This window comes from Ornithorhynchus anatinus, chromosome 12 (genome assembly GCF_004115215.2).
Source record: "Ornithorhynchus anatinus isolate Pmale09 chromosome 12, mOrnAna1.pri.v4, whole genome shotgun sequence".
In the NCBI taxonomy this organism is placed as follows: Eukaryota; Metazoa; Chordata; class Mammalia; order Monotremata; family Ornithorhynchidae; genus Ornithorhynchus; species Ornithorhynchus anatinus.
Window position 1 is genome coordinate 368,998 of NC_041739.1, and position 16,783 is coordinate 385,780.

Sequence of the window (16,783 nt, forward strand, 5' to 3'; positions counted from 1 at the left end):
CCTAACTGAACCCTCCTGGCCTTCTGCTTCCTCCGTCTCCTTTCGAACCCACATTTAGGGCCCTGTTTGTCTCCTGGTCTGAATCCAACCAAGTGCAAAAGTTGTGCAGTTTACTGGAGAAGAGAGACCCTAGAAGCCAGGATAAAGCTGGATTTCAGAGGAGATGAAGAGAATAATAGTAATAATAATAATAATGATAGTATTTAAGCGCTCACTATGTGCCAAGCACTATTCTAAGCACTAGGATAGATACAAAGTAATCGGGGTGTCCCACGTGGGGCTCACAGTTATAATCTGCATTTTACCAAGAAGGTAACTGAGGCACAGAGAAGTTAAGTGACTTGCCCAGAGTCACACAGCTGATAAGTGGCAGAGCTGGGATTAGAACCCACGACCTCCGACTCCCAAGCCCTTGCTCTTTCCACTAAGCCACGCTGCTTCCCATGAGAACTCGTGGGAAACTCATAGCAGACACACTTGGGATGGGCGGGGCTGATTTCCCAAGGAAACCACAGTTGTCACACTGGGTTATTACTGTAACCAGCACAGAGAGGTACCTGGCGTTCTCTGGCAAGCCTCAACCCCAGCAGAATGGGCACAGGGCTGGTGACAGGGCAGGGTGGGAGCTAAGCAAAGCAGGTGCATTTCTGGGTTCCTGAGCCTGCTGTGTGACCTTGGGCAAGTCACTTAATTTCTCTTGGCCTCTGTTTTCTCAGCTTTAAAATGGGAATTAAATAGCTGGTGTCCCTCCCCTTTAGACTTTGAGCTCCTGTGGTACAGAGTGCACCTGACCTGACTATCCTTTGTCTACCCTAGCGCTTAGTACAGTGCTTGGATCAGAGTAAGCACTTAACAGATACCACAGTGATTATTCCAGGAATTTGCAGGTGGTAGTCTGGGTCCCAGGATTTTCTTCCTCAGGACATTTCTAATGAGATCTCAGACTCTGGTAGCCCTCTTTTAGGTACATGCCCACAGCCAGAGGGGCCATCCGACTTGGGGTGGGAGGGCAGTGGGCAGGGATGGCATTCCACTCCTTTTTCATTTTAATTTTCTAATTTTTTTAGTCAAAGAGCCCTGGTGTGAACATTTGGAATTGAGCTATTTATATCGAGACCTAATTTTTTATGGTATTTATTAAGCACTTGCTATGTGCCAGGCACTGTACTAAATGCTGGGATAGATACAAGTTAATCAGGTTGGACACAGCCCCTGTCCCACATGGAACTCACAGATGAAATCCCCATTTTACAGATGAAGTAGCTGAGACACAGAGAAGTGAAGTGACTTGTCCAAGGTCACGCAGCAGACAAGTAGAGGAGCCTGGATTAGAAACTAGGTCCTTCTGACTCCCAGGCCTGTGCTCCATCCCCTAGAACATGCAGCTTCCCTGAGCGGAGCAACCTGAAAGGGAAGATTTGGTGGTTAAAGCCCTCAACTGGAAATCCACCTCTGACTCAGCCAGTTGCTTCCCTTCCCCATTGGCTCAGGACAGTAGTGTCCGTTAGCTCTTGAAGGCCCGGCCTAGCTAGACGACACCCTTGGTCCCTAGGTAAGGACTGACAAAATCGAACATCTTTGTCACTTAATGTAGTTTAGTGTCCCTTGATCCTTTGAGAGCAGTGATTGTGGTTGCCTGAAAAATCCCCACATTTGGAAGCCAAAACTCTACAGCATATCCTTCCCCATAGAAGTTGGCATCCTAGGGGTCTTGCCCCAAAGCTGGGAGGGGCTGCGTTTTCCTGGCCTGCCCCCGGCCCTCCTGGCCCAGCCGTGCCCCAGATGCTGGAGGTTGAGCCTGGCCCACGAGTGTTCACCTCTCAGAGCGCTGCAGTGCTGGCCGGGGTGAGTTGGGTTGCTGAGCCTTGTAGTCCCAGCAATAGCGGTGCCTCTGCCAGCTGCTCCCCAGCCCTGTGCCGACCCCAAGCCCGCCCCCTCCGCACAAACACACAAACATCTCTCACCCCTCTCCTCCCCTCTCCGCTATGCCCCAACTCACACTCACAAATACCTCTCTCATCCTCCTCCTCCCCTTTCCATTATGCTCCAACTCACTCTCTCTGTCTCTTACGCACACACACTCTTTCTCGAAGTTCCCCACTCCACCCTCTCAAACTCTCCCAGCCTCTGTCTGGGCCTAGGACCCACACTGCGGAGGCTGTGGTTAAACAGATCCTTGTGTGTCCATCTGCTGGAGCAACCAAGGCTGGGGTGGGGATGGGGAATGGGGAGGAGAGAGAGTGTCTCCCACTGCCAGGTCTCTGGCTGCCCCTCACCCCCTACTCCCTACAGCCACCCTCCAGCCCTCAGGAGGTCCAGTGCCAGGAGGATGTGCTCTTTGTTTGGGGAGAGGCCGATGGCGACCTGCCAGGTGAGATTGAAACCAGTGCTGTTTCATGTACTGGGCTGGTGGCTAATTGGGTTACAAGGCTTCTGAGCTAAAATTTAAAAAAATCTTCCTTTAATTTTAATTCAAGATCCTGTCCTCAGTACACAATTTCCAAAACACCTCCGGCCTCTACCAAAGCCCTAAGCAAGGCTCCAGGAGGTGAAAACAACTTCCTCCCCAAGAACTGTCCAGTTTGTCCCAGGAACACGCTCTTCTCTGCAGCAAAGGGGAGGGACTAGGGTCCTGCCCCCTGGGTATAGATTGAGAACATATGTGCAGTAACTTGAGCAAAGATTGCTTGGCTGGATTTGGAAAATCACCAGGGACCCAGGACTCCAAGCTGCATTTTGGAGAATCCTTGGTCAGAGGCCTGGGGAAACAAAGACCAGAGGAAATGGACTGGGGTTGCCAAGGCGAGGAAGCTGACTTTTAAATAATAATAATAATGATAATAACTATGGTATTTGTTAAGCACTTACTATGTACCAGGCGTGGAACTAAGCACTGGGGTGAATATAAGCAAAGTGGGTTGGACCCAGTCCCTGTCCTATATGGGACAGTCTTAATCCCCGTTTTACAGATAAAGTAATGGGCCCAGAGAAGTTAAGTGCTGTACCCAAGGTCACACAGCAGAAGAGTGGCAGAGCTGAGATTAGAACCCAGGTCCTTCTGACTCCCAAATCCGTGCTCTATCCATTAAACCACATTGCTTCCTTGAAGAGACCTGTGAGAAAGACTAATTTACATCTGTAAATCCACTCCCATTTGATAATGGCTAATCAGAGCCATTATGACATCATCTATTTGAAATCCCAGTAGCTGTTGGATACCTCTCATCAGAGACTTAGGTGAGGGCTCTTTGGCCTTCAAGACTGGGAAAATACTGGCTCGGGGGGTGAACTCCCACTGTCCAGCAGCTGGAAGCCTCCATCCTTCTAGAGGGACTGAGAGTGGTCCCATCCCAGCCTATCCAAGGGTAGGAAACTTCTTCCACAGTGGAGATCAGATCAATCAATTAGTGCTATTAATTGAGTTTTTATTATGTGCAGAACCCTATACTAAACGTTTGAAAGAGCACAGTGCAATACAGTTGGTAGGTTCAATCCCTGCCCACGAGGAACTTACAGTCTCTACAGTTTACAGTCTCTAGACTATGAGCTCCTTGTGGGCAGGGAACATGTCCACCAACTCTTTAAATTATACTCTCCCGAGAACTTTGTACAGTGCTCTTCACTCAGTGAGTGCTCAGTAAATACCATTGATTGATTGGTCACGGCGGGGTGAGGGGGGAGATACAGTCATTAAAATAGATTAGGGATAAGGGATAAAGTAGACTATAAGAATATTTACCTAAGTAGTGTGGGGCTGAGGTTGAGCTATCCTTGTTTACCCTTACTGGCTGGAGGTCAGTCACCTGCTCTTCCTCAGAAGCCTTGTGCCCATCAGCAGACTTGTGTGGCGGAGACTGGCATCGAGCCGTTTTTTGGGCAGGAAGCTATGCGACCTTGGGTTTGGCCGTGTTTCCTCCACCCCGCAGATGGTTTCTGCATGTTGGCGGCACCCCAGTCACCTGCCTGCCTGCCCCGCCAGTTTAGCATAGGCTAGTGGCAACAGCACGGGCTTGGGAGTCAGAGGACGTGGGTTCTAATCCCAGCTCTGCCACTTGTCTGCTGTGTGACCTTGGGTGAGCCACTTAACTTCTCTGTGCCTCAGTTACCTCATCTGTAAAAATGAAGGTTAAGACTGTGAGCTCCACTTGAGACAACCTGATTACCTTGTATCTTCCCCAGCACTTAGTACAGTGCTTGGCACATAGTAAACACTTAACAAATATCATAATTAGTGAATTCATTCATTCAGTATCGCTTAGAATTTGTTTGATCGCTGCTCTTGGCTCCTGACTTGAGAAAACTCAAGCATCCGGAGGCCCTGGTAAGTCAGCCACTCCTCTGGGTGCCAAAGCAGCCTTTCCTCTGGGGACCCAACCAGTGGTTCTTCCAGTGGACGAACCAGCTTCTTCTCCAGGTTTCCAACTAGCTGCTTCTCTGGGGACCAAGTCAGCCACTCCTCCGGGACCCAACCAGCGGCTCCTCCGGCAGACACATCTGTCGCTCCTCCAGGGGTCCACTCAGCAGTCACTTAACTTCTCTGTGCTTCAGTTACCTCATCTGTAAAATGGGGATGAAGAGTGTGAGCTCCATGTGGGGCAACCTGATTACCCTGTATCTACCCCAGTGCTTAGAACAGTGCTTGGCACATAGTAAGCACTTAACAAATACCAGCATTATTATTATTATCCCTCTGGGGATCATCCAGATGCTCCTTTAGGGGCCCAGCCAGCCAGCCAGCCACTCCTCTGGGGGTCAATTCAGCCACTCTTCCAAGGACTCAGTCAGCTCCTCCACCAGTGGAAAAAGCAGATGCTTCTCGAGGGGCCCCACTGGCGACTCCTCCAGGAGCCCAACCAGATGCTCCACTAGGACCTCAAGAAGCTGCTCCTCTATGGGCCCAACCAGATGTTTCTCCAGGGGCCCAACTACTCACTCCTCCACAGGCCCAACCAGACACTCCTTCAAGAATCTAACCAGATGTTTCTCCAGGGGCCCACCAGACACTCCTCCAGGGGCCAAACCGGCCTCTCCTCAGAGGACCTAACCAGCTGCTCCATTAATAGACAAACCAGCTGTTCCTTTACTGACTCAACCAGTCGCTCCTCTGGAGACCCAACCAGGTGCCCCTCCAATTGACAAACTGGCTGTTCCTCCAGCTGCTTCTCTAGAGGCCCCTGTCGAGGCCGTTGTGCTTTGGAGATGATGGTCCTTCCTCTGGTGGCCAGAAAGGGTGCTGAGTGTCCACGTGTGGGCTCTTCTCTATGGGAAATAGACAAGTAGGTGGGCAGAGCCCATTGGTAAGAGAGATTAGTGTGGGGTCAGGCGGCAAGAGCCTTCTGTTCCTCTGTGAAGTACAGTCGGAGGAAGTGTCCCTCTGCCAAGTGCTGAGGAGGCAGGGTCTGTGGGACTGGAGTTGGCACTCTGGAAGGTTAGGCAGAAGAGAGAGATGGTTTTGGCCTGAAGGCACCGTGGAAGGCTCAAACTTGCTGCCGCCTGATTGGCCGGGAGGGTCCGTCTGTCTGATCCCACCTGGCCTGGCCTGGTCTGGTGGGTGTGGGCCACCTGGGCCTGAGGCTGCATTAGGTAACGGGGTGAGGTTTCTGGGAGTATGGCGAAACTTTGCTTTGCGGCCTGCACACAAGGACGTTCCTGCAAACGGCTTTTGTTGAAACCTTCCTATGAAAATATCTTAAACAAACTAGGACTTTGTTGACAGGAGATAAATGAAATTGGGAATTCAAGCATTGGAAATTCTCACATAGGGTGGGGGAGGGACTCTGAGATGTCATTCTCCTGAACAAAATTCCCCTGGAATGGCAGGTCATCGAGGACTTTTGTGGCCAGAAGAATAATGGCCAATTACTGCTCCCCGAAAAGTGACTGATCTGTCTGTTCACCTTGTTTGACGAGGCCACGGGCACTTTGTCTGTTTGTCCATCTGTCCATTGGTGGGCCTGAGCTGGAGCTGGAGCTGGAGCTGGAGCTGAGCTGGAGCTGGGGCCAGGCTGGAGACTTGGGCTGGAGCCAGAGCTGGGCTGAAGTTGGGGCTGGGCTGGAGCTGGGACCAGGCAGGAGCCAGGCCTGGGCAGGAGCCTGAACTGGGCAGGAGTTGGGGTTGCACTGGAGTTGGGGCCCTGGCAGGAGATGGGGCTGAGCAGAAGCTGGGGCTGGGAGGGAGCCAGGGCCAAGCAGGAACTGGTGCCTGGGCTGGGGCTGGGGATGGAGCTGAGCTTGGGTGGGAGCTGGGGCTTGCGGGGAGCCATGCCTGGGCGTGAGCCAGTGTTGGACTGGAGCCGAGGCTGAGTTTAGGCTGAGCTGCGCATAGCCTCTGGTCGTTGCTCAGTTCTGAACGATGGAGGTAAGAGAACGGTATAAAAGGAGCCTGCTGGGTTGACATCATGGCATCTTGAAATATTGCAGAGGAAATCATTGCCTGGTGGATTAGCTAGGAATTGGAATGGATAAAGGTGAACCAGAGAGGCCAGACATCCGGTGCCATTGGGCAGGCAGACTGAGAGAAAGAACATTTTCCCAGAGGAGATTACTGAAGCCCTTGGGTAATATTCTTATCCCTGATCTAAACACAGCATCCCTCAACTCAGCCTGGCTGCCATTCTGTTCCTCCAAGCAACCTAGTGCCCTATCAATGAGAGGATGGGGGATGAAGGGACAGTGGGGCTAGCCAGGCCCAGAGGATTTTTTGCTGTTGGTCAGATGGTCTTTCTGCCTGATTTAAAGCACTGAGAAAACACTGGTGACTGGTGGAAAGGCCAGAGGCCATGCAGGGGCAGCCTGCACAGTTGGACTGATGGGTGGGGGAGTCCAAAGCCACATTGGGGCAGATCACGTTGTTGGTCCAATGGGACTGGGGGTCCCGAGGCTGTTCAGGGGCAGTCAGCACTGACATAATTAGAAGGCCCAGCTCGGGCTGGGGAGGGAATGGTGCCATGGCGACTTCGTCCTGGTGGTGCTTCCTGCTGACTCCAGAAGGGAATGGGGATGACTTACAAGTCCTTGGGGCCTTCACCAACACTCTGGATTTACCCTGAGGCAAATTTGCTTTGTTTTCTGCATCCCCGTGGACAACACGATTAGGACAGGTGAGCCAGCTGTGCAGCTGGCTCAGTGGCCTCCAGGCCGGCCTGAGAGCTAGAGCAGCCATTAGTCTGATCTTACCCCATATTAACAGGCCAAGCTTGTCCCTTGCCTGCTTTGGAAATGACTTTACTGTTGGAGTTCCTCAAGGGTCAGTTCTTGGCCCTCTTCTGTTCTCCATTTACACTCACTCCCTCGGTGAACTCTTTCGCTCTCACGGCTTTGACTAACATCTCTACGCAGATGACACGCAGATCTACATCTCCGCCCCTGTCCTATCCCCCTCCCTTCAGGCTTGCATCTCCTCCTGCCTCTGGGACATCTCCACCTGGATGTCGGCCCGCCACCTAAAACTCAACATGAGCAAGACTGAGCTCCTCATCTTCCCTCCCAAACCCGGTCCTCTCCCATACTTCTCTATCACCGTGGATGGCACGACCATCCTTCCCGTCTCTCGGGCCTGCGATCTCGGTGTCATCCTTGACTCGTCTCTCTCGTTCACCCCACTCGTCCTATCCGTTACCGAGACCTGCCGGTTTCACCTCTACAATATCGCCAAGATCCGCCCTTTCCTCTCCACCCAAACGGCTACCTTACCGTTACGGGCTCTCGTTATATCCCAGCTAGACTACTGTGTCAGCCTTCTCTCTGACCTCCCTTCCTCCTCTCTCGCCCCGCTCCGGTCTATTCTTCACTCCGCTGCCCGGCTCATCTTCCTGCAGAGACGATCTGGGCCTGTCACTCCCCTTCTTAAACAACTCCAGTGGTTGCCTATCGACCTCCGCTCCAAACGAAAACTCCTCACTCTAGGCTTCGAGGCTCTCCATCACCTTGCCCCTTCCTACCTCTCCTCCCTTCTCTCTTTCTACCACCCACCCCGCACACTCCGCTCCTCCGCCGCCCACCTCCTCACCGTCCCTCGGTCTCGCCTATCCCGCCATCGACCCCCGGGTCACGTCCTCCCGCGGTCCCGGAACGCCCTCCCTCCTCACCTCCGCCAAACCGATTCTCTTCCCCTCTTCAAAACCCTACTTAAAACTCACCTCCTCCAAGAGGCCTTCCCAGACTGAGCTCCTCTTCTCCCTCTACTCCCTCTGCCATCCCCCCTTTACCTCTCCACAGCTTAACCCTCTTTTCCCCTTTTCCCTCTGCTCCTCCACCTCCCCCTTCCCATCCCCACAGCACTGTACTCGTCCGCTCAACTGTATATATTTTCGTTACCCTATTTATTTTGTTAATGAATTGTACATCGCCTTGATTCTATTTAGTTGCCATTGTTTTTCGAGATGTTCTTCCCCTCGACTCTATTTATTGCCATTGTTCTTGTCCGTCCGTCTCCCCCGATTAGACTGTAAGCCCGTCAAACGGCAGGGACTGTCTCTATCTGTTACCGACTTGTTCATCCCAAGCGCTTAGTACAGTGCTCTGCACATAGTAAGCACTCAATAAATACTATTGAATGAATCCACTATTTCATTCCCAACGCTTGGCCTCCCCCTAGCCTCAGCCTCTGCCGCTCGGAAGCAGCACCCGCGTTTCTGGGGACACCTAAATGTTGGTAGCAAAGGTACCGCTAATGCGAGTTTCATTAATGTGGGCACTGCCAATGTGGGTGCTGCCGGTGTGGGAGCTGCCGGCGTGGGCACTGCCAGCGTGGGCAGCAACTGCGGTTCTGGCTCAGGTCCGAGAGCTGTGGAGCCTCCATGGTGATCTGAACCTCAGACAGGGCAGGCAAACAGAGCTGTTTTTGTTCCACTTCCCGGGGCTTAAAGCAACACCTCCAAGGTCCGCCGCCAGGTTTCGGGGCCTCGGAGAGCTGGACATCTCGAGATCTAGAGTACCTTTTCGAGAACTGACCCGAGGAGTCTGCCGGGCCATGAGGTGAATCAGGCTGGGAAGCTAATGATCCAGTCATCATTAGGCCTGGAAGACAAAACAGTCACCTCTCTCTCCCTGTTCTTGCTTTCACTTTTAGGGCTATGTGTGTATGTGCACATGGGGGCGGGGGCTGGAAGATGACCCCCATTCACTGAGATTTCTGTTTGCAATCAAATGGCACAAAGCAGTTGAATCTGGAGCTGGGAAGCAGGAGTGAGGGAGGAAGTGGAGGCGGCGGTGATCCAAGCAGCAGCTGCCGGGTGTCCCCAGCCTGTGGGAGCTGGTGAAGAGATAGCTCTTCCAGCTCCCTCTACTCCAGCCGGACAACCGCCCAGACAGAGGGCAGATTCTTGGGAGCCTGTATTGTGCACACGGTGTCTACAAAATGGGTGCTAAAAAAACATGGACCCTGCCCTCTGAGAGATTACAATCTCCAGGCTTAGGCATCTAGATGAAGCAAACAATTATGTGGCAAGCCGGGGGCACGCAAATTCACAACATTTAGAAAGAAATAAAAAGGAACCATTCCCAAATCTGGGGGCTGACAGTCACTACTGCGGCAGAGGGACCGGGCAAAGTAGCAAGGGGTCTTAGTCTCTGTCAGATTGGGAATTTTCTGCCACCCATTCGAAGGTGATCTTTTGATTGATGAACTGATTGATCTCCATCAGTTCATCGACTTGCTGACAGCCACTGCCGTTCCTGACATCCGGGACGTGGTTGTCCGGCCACCGCGCTCTCCATGTTTTTTGACCCCGCTGCCCTGTGCTACACAACAATCTACACTGGGCTTTAACACATTGCTCTGTGCTTTCCAACATGTCTTCCGACACGTCACACTGCATTTTCCACCATTCCACGTTGTGCTTCCCACATGGTACAATACGCCTGCCAAAACGTCTTCAAACATGCTACACCACGCCATGTAGTGGTACTCAGCACCCTGACCTCACTCCCCGGAGGAAACGGGCTCGAGTCCGGAGGGACTCGCTTCAGCTCACAAACTGGTTTTAGTCGGTGCAATCTCTCTGCCCAGTGCCCTTCCCAGAAACGGTTCTAGGGGCAAAGTGCCGCTCGCCTGCTTAACTACCATCTCCCGCCACCCGCTGCCCATGCAGCACAGTCTCCGGGCACCGGCAATGGATGGTGCTGGAGGAGAGGAGCGATAAAAGGGCCCAGACGCAGAGCCCAGCTCTCTCCGGCCCTCCGCAAACTAGGCGATTGATACGGGGTTTGACATTTTCTGGTTCTCAGCATGCTTGAGCGTTCTGGAGATGAAAGCACTTTGGCCACCGAGTTTATTTACAGACCTCTGCCCGGCATAGTTTAAATAGACCCTCCCACAGACGTATTGACAGTCAGGGTTGTGGAGCGGGAAGGAGAAGCTCTTCCAGACCGTGGCCACGGGCAGTTCGTTTCCTGAACACATCACGGGGACGAGCTGGGCCAGACCGGGCCAAAGGACTCCGCAGGCAGGGCACTGCTCCAGGAACCCCGCTGCTGCCCAAGGGACCGGGCCCACCTAACCTCCGACTCCAGGGGGTCCTACGCGTGGGGAGGGGGCCTCTGTCGATCCCCTTCGGGCTAATCTGGAAGGGCCCGGGCCTCGGCCCCATGCGCCTGGCTCCTGGGCACGCTCCTCAGGACACTCCTGCTGGGTGCTGGCGCCGCTTGGTCGGGGGCAGCTGAGTTGGCCAGGAGGCCCACAAGCCAGAGAAAGCTGCGGTGGGGAGAGGGGGAGGGGCAGGAGGGCCGGGGGCTGGGGGCTGGGCAGCCAGAGGGGCTGGGCGGCCGAGGACTGGCCTTTTGGTTCCTGGAAGAAGAAAGCGTGAAAACGGTCTTCTCTAAAGGACCCATTTGGGGGAAGAGTTGGTGAGTAATCATCTTCCCTAGTTCTTCTTACACTGCCGGATGGAACTGGGGAGGGGTGGGTTGTAATCTCATCATGAGAAAAAAAAATGAACGTTTGTCCACAGTCCTCTATTCTGTTCACTTTTAAGAGTTGTGGTCATTTAAATTCAAATTTTAATGTCTCTTAAGGCTCTGATGGAGATGCACTTTTAAAGGCCTGGGAAGAAATGTATTATTGTTTGGAGTTGTGAATTGGGCTGTCATGTTCCAAGATTAAAACCTTACCACTTAAGACATCCCTCAGGACAGCTTCCTTAATCAAATATGGGGCTTATTAAGGAAAATACCTGAGGGTTTACATTTTGAATTCCAGATGTATAATGTGTTTCAAGCCAAATTCTGCCTTTGGTTATGAAAAGGCAATCGTGGGTTCATTTTTGAGTATCGAGGGAAAGAGGAAACTTCCTGACTCAGTGAAGGTGCGAAGTGTGTTGTCACCAGATTAAATCAGGAGTGTGTTCTGATGGCTCGCTGGGGTCCCGGTAGGGAGAGAAGCTGGAAGTGTTTGGGATTCCCTTGAATCCAAATACTGTCAACTCTCCAGCCCCAGGGATGGGCAGGTGGGTGGGTGGGCATCAGCACTGTCCTGGGGTCCCTGGCTGGGAACCTGGTTGATAACAGAGACTAGCCTCATGGGGCGAATGCTTTCTGTTATTGTTGAAAATTGTGTGTGTGTGTGCGTGTTTGTGTGTTGGGGGAGTGGGAGGATGGAGGTGGGAGGGTGGGAGGAGGTGCATACTGGAAGGTTTTCCATGTGAAATCCAAAAGAACTAGCAGAGCTATCCCCAGGCATAAGCTACAGTCAAGAGATGGTCTGCAGGGAGAGCACAGGGGGGAAAGGGAAGGTGAAAGGCTATGGATGGGATGGAAAGGAGAAGCCTTCTATGTGTGCAGTAAGCCATTTCCAAAATCAAGAAAGAGTCTGGCACACCTGTCAGGAGAAAGATTTTGGTGAAGGAAACATTGAAAGGTAGAGAATAATGTGGCAGGATTGTTGTCTTTCAGAGATAAAAGAGTGTTCTCTTTTTAAGTTTGATATTTTTCAAGAATTCCTTTTCGCTAGCACATTCTAAATTTAAAATTTTAGTGGCTTTGAATCATGGATATGAAAAATTGGCAACTGTGCATGCATTTTTGAACACGCAATAGAAATATTTTATTTAGCTTTACTTGAAACCAATGTGACCTTGAGAAATTCCCCAAACTCATATCAGTGTTTGAAAATTTGCCAGGACTGAGTGACTGAAGATTTCTGGCAGTGTCACACTCGAATGTTTTTTAGCATTCATTCATTCAATCGTATTTATTGAGCACTTACCGTGTGCAGAACACGGTACTAAGCACTTGGAATGTACAATTCAGCAACAGATAGAGACAATGGGCTCACAGTCTGAAAGGGGGAGATAGCAAAACAAGAAGGCATCAATACCATCAAGATAAATAGAATCATAGATATATACACATGATTAATAAAATAGAGTAATAAATAATATATACAAATATACACAAGTACTGTGGAGAGGGGAAGGGGGCGGAGCAGAGGGAGGGACTAGGGGGAGTATCCAATTTTAGTGTGTTTTTTGAAATTTAAAAATTTAGCTTTACAAGTGATACTTCTCATCAAGTGATCTGGTAAAATGAATGTAAAGTTAAGCTCCAAATCCAGTACAGGTTGAAATTAGAAATTGCGTGATCCCATTTTTCCAGGATACAGGAGAAAGCCCCCATCTCCCCTGGCAGCAAAGAGACCTAGTCCCTGAACCTGACTGACTCCTCCCAAACAACTCTTAGCCCTTTTGGGGAGAAAATAGGTGGGGGATCAAAATGTTAGAGAAGCAGCATGGCTTAGTTGATAGAGGACAGGCCTGGCAATCAGAAGGACCTGGGCTCTAATTCCGGCTCCAACACCTTGTCTGCTGTGTGACCTTGGGCAAGTCACTTCACTTTTCTGCACTTCAGTTATCTCATCTGTAAAATGGGAATTAAGACTGAGAGCCTGTTGTGGGCAGGGATTGTCTCTATTTGTTGCTGAATTATACGTTCCAAATGCTTAGTACAGTGTTCTGCCCAAAATAAGTTCTCAATAAATACGATTGAATGAATGAATGAAACTGATTAGCCTCTACCTGTCCCAGTGCTTAGTTTAGCACCTAGCATATAGTAAGCTCTTAACAAATACTATAAAAAAATGCACAAAACCAGTTTTTACACAACAGGGGTGGCCAGAGTTGTGTTTTGATCAGAGAGCAGTAAGATTGTGATATGATGTGGTGTTTTCCAGTTCAGTATTTGATTACCCTCTGAGTTATCTGTGGTCATGGGACATGTACTTTCCCAAGTGCTAAGTATAATGCTGTGCATACAGTAAGTGCTCAATAAATACAATTGATTAATTTAAGTCTTTGTCAGGGGAAAGAAGCAGGGAGTTGGGTGGGGGGAAGGTCACCTTTTCCAAGATTTGTTTTTAGGACTGTCTCTATCTGTTGCCGACTTGTTCATCCCAAGCGCTTAGTACAGTGCTCTGCACATAGTAAGCGCTCAATAAATACTATTGAATGAATAATGTCATAAACAGACTATTAAAATAGGATTATTATATTGCACCCTTGACTACCACTTGAGCTCATCAATTGGTAACTTACAGAAATTCATATCTTTTAAAGGAGTTTGAAAATATTGTCAGATATAAGGTCTTATTTAATGCCTTCAAGCTTTAGCAGAAACACTAGAACAGTGTGACGGGCCTTTGGAACAAGGACCAAAAACAATGAACAGCTTCATTTCCCTGCCGAGTGCAGGGCCACCTTAACAAGGGGCTCTTTTAGGTATGGCCAGGGGAGTCTTCCTGAGCTGCCCATACACCAGAGAGCTGGGCACAAGTTCTGCCAGACCCAGGCTGAGCTCTGGCAACCCCTGCAAGGAGAACAGAATCAGGGGTGGCCACGGGGACAGAATCAGCATGGCCATGAGCCACCCTCTTGAATACCAGACATATGATACTTGCATGTATCATTCCAGATGAAGAAGCATTGCGTTTTGTTGTCATACAAAACATCTTGCAGAAAGGCATCCGAGCCTAGCCTAACCTAAAGTGTTTCTCAAGGAGTGACACCTGACACTCTACACTTTTTTTTTGGTATTTTTTAAGCACTTACTATGTGCCAAACACTCTTCTAAGCACTGGAGTAGAAACAAGATAGTCAGGTTGTCCCACGTGGGGTTCACCATCTTAATCCCCATTTTACAGATGAGGTCCAAAGAAATGAAGTGACTTGCCCAAGGTCACACAGCAGATAAGTGGCGCAACCTTGTTACCCTTCACACACACATAAACACACACACACACACCCCCAAAAAGATCCCCATGAACACAGGCATCACTTCTGAACCGCAGCACTTGGCAGCAGGAGAAGCAGCATGGCTCAGTGGAAAGAGCCTGGGCTTTGGAGTCAGAGGTCATGAATTCGAATCCCAGCTCTGCCACCTGTCAGCTGTGTGACTGTGAGCAAGTCACTTAACTTCTCTGTGCCTCAGTTCCCTCATCTGTAAAATGGGGATGAAGACTGTGAGCCCCACATGGGACAACCTAATTCCCCTGTGTCTACCCCAGTGCTTAGAACAGTGCTCTGCACATAGTAAGCGCTTAACAAATACCAGGAGCCAAAGGGGAGGAAGGCTGGGCCCTGACAATAAAAATCCTGCATACAGAGGCATCCCAGGCCATGTCTGTCCCCGGGGAGGGGACTGATCAGCTGAAAACCATACTGTTGGGAGTAAAAATGGACCAATGGCATGCCCTAGACATGATCCCTGTTGCCTCATGCTGCCAGTCCCACCCCAGCACTGCCCTGGGCATGCCCCTTCTCCAGCTGTCTGCCTGAGGGGCAATGCCTCCTTGAGATAGGAGAGAGTAGTTCTCCCTATCAATCGGTCATATTTATTGAGGGTTTACTGTGTGCAGAGCACTATACCAAATGCTTGTGAGAGTACAATATAACAGAATTGGTGAACGTGTTCCCAGCCCACAAAGAGTTTGCAGTCTAGAAGGACCTTGAAAAGTCCCTTTCTTCACCAGTGAGAACGCCTCCTTGGGGAGACCAAGTCTTAAGTCCATTCCAAATGAACCTTTCTCCTACCCCTTACTCCCTGCCCCCTGGAAAACTTCTCCCCACAGGCCAATCCGCTCACTGGGGTTGGGGTATTCAGGCTGATGAGAGAGTGGCCCATTGGAGGGTGTGAGGGGCATCGAGGAGTCAGGATGCCTGTAGTGTGGTACTGTTGAGTTGCTGATGCCCAAGCAGAGGGGCGGGTACTGGGTGTGAGGAAACCATGGGATTAGTTAGTCAAACTAAGGTATTTATTGAGTGCTTCCTGTCTGCAGAGCACTACACTAAGCAGTTGGGAGAGTACAATACAAAAGAGTAGCTATAGACCATCCCTGCCCGCAAGGAATTTACACATTAGAGAGGGAGACAGAGATTAAAATAAGTTACAGATGGATATATATGTAAGTGCTGTTTGACAGAGGGAGGGGTGACTATCAATATGCTCCGAGGCCTGGAGAATTCACCCAGCTCTTCCCAATGCTCCCTGCACAGGGCAGGCCCAGAGCCATCAAAATTGCTGCTCGCAAGTCCTCCCTCGCTTGAGGCTGCCGATGGCACTCTGAGCTTCTCAGAGTTGTGAATTCAGGTGTGAAATTGCACCCTTTGCCCATCAGGGCAACTAGTTAAGGCTTCCGACCCCAGGGTGAGCTCCCTGGCCGGTCTGAGATTTAGCTACAAGGGTGAAGTTTGAAATTTCAGCCTCCGGGTCGGGTGTCTCCCCCCCTTCCCCCGGGCAGGGGGCCTGGTAGCAGTGGTGTGTTACTGAGCCAGAAAATCCCAGGACTACATTTCGGGTCAAAAGTGGCATTCCGGAATCTCGCGTGTCAGTGAATTAGATTAGCACATTTGGGTCTTCTCTGTGTCAGCCAACTCAGTGTAGTCATTCTTCCAAGATTGGGCCCTACAGATTGACAAATGAGCAGGGGATGGAACAACCCACCTGGGGAGTGGGATTTCGGCAGGTCGGGACGGATTGGCCCATGTGGTGGAGAATCGGAGGGGAACTTGGGCAGATATAGATGGAGCAGCCTATGTGGTGGAGAGAGGAGGGAGGCTTAGGCAGATTTGGATGGAGTAACCCATGGGGTGCAGGGAGGATGGGGGACTTTGACAGGATTTGGGGTGGGGTTGAGGTCTTAGTGGGGAAGTTTTGGTGCAAAGGATAACATTCAGCCATCAGGTAGGCGATGGGGGCTGAAAATGCAGCTCGAGAGCTTCCAAGCTGTTGCCCCCACTGAGATCTGGGTAATCTTATCATCCTGGTGGTTTCTAAGCAGCCCAAGGGCTGTCACAACCAGATTTCCATCAGGCTCCTAACGTTCCGCCTGTTCTGAAGCCCTCCTCTGCTGTCACTAGCTTCCTCAGAGACTAGGGTGTGAGGAATGAAGCCCTTGCAGTTCCTCTCTCCGCCCCAACATTGGCTCCAGCCCAGGGCCCACGCCTCACGCCTGACCGTGAGTGAAACACTTTCTTTGTATGCAAATGTTGTGGGATGGCTGTAGAAACGGCAAGTCCCGAGCCCCGTGATATGTGAGTCTCAAAGTGGTCCACAGTACTCCAGTGTGCAGGGAGCTCAGGCCGCAGGATGTTTGAGGTGAGCCCACAGACCCGAAAAAGGGGGCACCTTCAGGGCCTCGTGCTTATGTTGACACAGCAGCCTCCCTCAAGATTCTGGCCAGGAGGAGCCTTAGTCGGCGGGCGGAGGGAGCTGCCCCCTGCCTGGATGTGGCCCCGGTGTGCCATTGCCCGGGTGGGAGGAAAGGAGGGGTTGGTGCCTGCCCTGTGGGACTGTG

At 51.1% G+C, this 16,783-nt stretch overlaps 1 protein-coding gene across 3 annotated transcripts in view; it reads left to right on the forward strand.

Annotated features, from left to right (window-relative positions):
* The window catches only part of SLC7A2 (solute carrier family 7 member 2), a 62,407-nt gene that overhangs the window by 21,044 nt on the left and 24,580 nt on the right, over positions 1 to 16,783 (forward strand). Inside the window, exon 1 of one of the 3 annotated variants that reach the window (XM_029076722.2) lies at positions 10,313 to 10,845. The exons of the other annotated variants lie outside the window; for them this stretch is intronic. The gene's annotated coding sequence lies outside the window, so the exon portion shown is untranslated. Of the gene's footprint in view, positions 1 to 10,312; positions 10,846 to 16,783 lie in introns of those variants that run through there. 3 annotated transcript variants of the gene reach the window in all.